The sequence below is a fragment of the Pteropus medius genome, unplaced genomic scaffold (genome assembly GCF_902729225.1).
Source record: "Pteropus medius unplaced genomic scaffold, Ma_sr-lr_union100, whole genome shotgun sequence".
In the NCBI taxonomy this organism is placed as follows: domain Eukaryota; kingdom Metazoa; phylum Chordata; class Mammalia; order Chiroptera; family Pteropodidae; genus Pteropus; species Pteropus medius.
The window spans coordinates 6,859,731-6,863,406 of NW_024342257.1; positions in this window are offsets into that span (position 1 = coordinate 6,859,731).

The window sequence follows — 3,676 nt, forward strand, 5'->3', positions numbered from 1 at the left end:
GGCAAAATTAACTTAAAAGCATAAAAGATCCTACTATAATTGAATGTCTACTATGCATCCTGTAGTTTTAGGCATGATTTTATTTATTTTCAAAAACATTGGAAGATTGGTATCCTCATTTAACATTTTTATTTTTCTTAAATGTTTCACATATCAAAGTTTATTCTTCATCTATTTTTTTATCTAATAGAAGTTAGGTGAACTAGAAGTCTGGTTGAGATAAAGTCACTATAGATAAAATCATTTGAGTTTTTCAGAAAATTCAGAACTTGAGAAATTCATTATTTGGCCCATTTCCATTGATCTTAAATTCTTTTTATTCATCAAACTGCTCAGATTATTTTACTTGAAGTTTCAGGTGATTCAAGACTTACAGATAAAATCTATAATATGCCATATTTTACAAAACAAACAAAAAACTAAATGCTAATCATTTTTCAAAAGTCCGTAGACATATTTCATCACAAGGAAATTCATATATTCTGAAGATTATCTTTCTCCTCAGTAGTTTTGCTTTTCACTCATATCAGAAAGAGAATAGATAGAATAAATGAAAAAATATTACAATTCAGAAAAAAAGTGAAGTCAACACACACACAAAAAAATCCAAGTAGGGATATATGTTTCAGAAGGAAAAAGAGATTTTAGAATGATGTTTATGAAACTGAAAGCTTCTATTTCCAAACTTAATTATACATAGTTTTCCAGTCTAATTTCTTTATTGCTATGTATTTCAACCTGAACAGAAGAGCAAAACATGAGAGAATGGTGAAAATGGTCAAGAAAGGTATGCAGAGTCAGATCATAAGAGGAAGTTGAATCCCATAGTTTATAAGAAGGAAAGGGCACACAGCACCATAGTGACTGGCTGGAGAAAAACATAGCATGGAATCCATATAAGAAAATAGGAATAATGGCTTCACTGAGGGGTAGAAACTGGAGTATCTGGAGATGGAACCAGATGTTTCTGTTCCTTAGAATTTTTTTTTTTAATAATACAATTTTTAAAAATGTTAACCTTCATGATCGAGTAACAGATATTTGGAAAACAATAGAAGAAAATCTAAGTCAGTATTAAAAAAAAAAATGCTGCTGTACGGGTAGCTACATTTTGTACCAGCTGTCACTAGCTTGGAGAAATTTCCCTGCCAGTGAAAGGTGCACTGCTAATGAGCACTTTCCATTGTTTTCTTAGTGGAGAGAAAGTCCCATTTTATTTAAGATATATGGTAGGAGCTACAGGTTTGCATTTTGTTTTGTTTTGTTTTGAATTTGTTTCTTTTACTGTGGTAAAATATATACAACAATTTATCATTCTAACAATTTTAATTGTACAATACAATGGAATTAAATACATTTGCATTGTTGTGCAACTGTCACCACTATCCATATCCAGAACGTTTTCATCTACTTAAACAAAAATCCTGCACAAATTAAATAATAATTCCTCATTCCTCTTTACCCCTAACTCCCACCAACCACAATTCTTCTTTCTATGTCTATGATTTTAACTACTCTAAGTACCTCATACAAGTGGAGTCATGCAGTATTTGTTCTTTCATGCCTGGCTTATTTTGCTTAGCACAATGTCTTTGAAGTTCATCCCTGTTGTAGAATGTCTCAGAATCTCCTTCCATTTTAAAGTTGAATAAAATTGCATTGTACGTGTATTCCACATTTTTCCCAGTTAGATTTCTTCCACCTTTTGGCTACTGTAAAAATACTGCTATGAACGTGGGTGTACAAATATCTGTTCTAGTATTCGCTTTCAATTATTTTGAATATATACCCAGAAGTGGAATTGCCGAATCATACTGCAATTCTGTTTTTAATTTATTGAGCAAACACCATATTTTTTGCCACAGTGTGGTAGAATTTTACATTCTCATCAGCAACGCACAAGGGTTTCAATTGTTCCCCATCTTCACCAACACTTGTTTTTTTGTTTTTGTTTTTTCACAATAGCAATCCTAATGGGTAAGAAGTAGTATCTCATTATGGTTTTGATTTATGTTTCTCTAAGAGTAATGTTGAGCATATTTTTGTGTACTTAGTGGCCATTTCTATATCATCCTTGGAGAAATGCCCATTCGAGACTTCTGCTTATTTTTTAATCAGGTTGTTTAGGGTAATTTGTTGTTGTTGAGTTGTAGTTCTTTATATATTCTAAACATTAACCCCTTATCAGATATATGTTGGTAATGCATGTTGATGCAAAAAAGTTTTACATTTTAATTTAGTCCAATTTATTCTGTTTTTGTTATTCTGTTATTGTGCTTTTGGTGTCATATTTAAGAAACCATTGCCAAGTTCAAAATCATGAAGCATTTCCCGTACGTTTTCTTCTAAGAGTTAAATGCATTATTTCTTATGTTTAATTCTTTAATTCATTTTGAGTTAATTTTGTATATGGTATAAGATAAAAAACGAACTTCATTCTTTTGGATGTGGATATCTATTTTACCCAACATCATTGTTTAAGACTGTCAAGTCCTCCATGGAATGGTCTTGGCATCCCTGTCAAAAGTCATTTGACCATATATATGAGGGTTTGTTACTGGACTCTATTCTAGTCCATTGGCCTATATGTCAATATCAACAATACACTGTTTTGATTACTGTAGCTTTGTAGTAACTTTTGAAATCAGAAAGTGTGAGCCCTCCAATTATGTTGTTTTTCAAAATTGTTTTATCTATTTGAGACCCCTCAAAACTCCATATGAATTTTAGGATGGATTTCTCTATTTATGCCAAAAAGTGTTGAGATTTTAATAAAGATTGCAATAAACCTGTAGATCATTTTAAGTAGTATTGATATTTTAACAATATTAGATCTCTCATTCCATGAACATAGGATGCCTTTTTGTTTATTTATGTCTTTAATTTCTTTTGGCTGAATTTTGTAGTTTTCAGTCTATAAGTCTTTCACCCCGTTGGTTAAGTTTATTCCTAAGTATTTTGTTCTTTTGATTTTGTAAAAGAAATTATTTTCTTAAATTGTAAATAAAATTATTTTCTTAATTTAATTTTGGATTGTTCATTGTAGATATATAGAAATTGTTTTTTGCATGTTGATATGGTATCTTGTTTATGATTTCTAACAGTTTTTTATGAAAACTTTAGGGTTTTTTACATATAAAATCATGTCATCTGAGAATAGAGATAATTTTATTTCCTTTCCAATTTGTATGGTTTTTTTTCTTTTCCTTGCTTAATTGCTCTGGCTAGCATATTTAGTACTTGGTTGATCTGAAGTGGCAAAAGCAGACATCCTTTGTCTTGTCCCTCATCTTAGAGAAGTTTATAGACTTTCACCATAGTGTACGATTTTAGCTGTGAGCTTTTCATATACAGCCTTTATTATGTTGAGATAGTTTTTTATCCCAAGTTTGTAAATTGCTTTTTTTTTTTATCATGCAAGGATGTTGAATTTTGTCATGTTTTTCTGCATCAGTTGAGATGATGATGTAGTATTTTCCCCTTTCTTTTCTTAATATGGTATATAATGTTGATTGATTTTTGTATGTTGAACCATCCTAGCATTCCAGGAATAAATCTCATTTTGTCATGTTGTATAATTCCTTCACTATGCAGCTGAAGTTGTTTGCTAGTATTTGTTGAGAATTTTTCATTAATATTCATCAGGAATTTTGGTCTGTAGTTTTCTTTTCTGGTT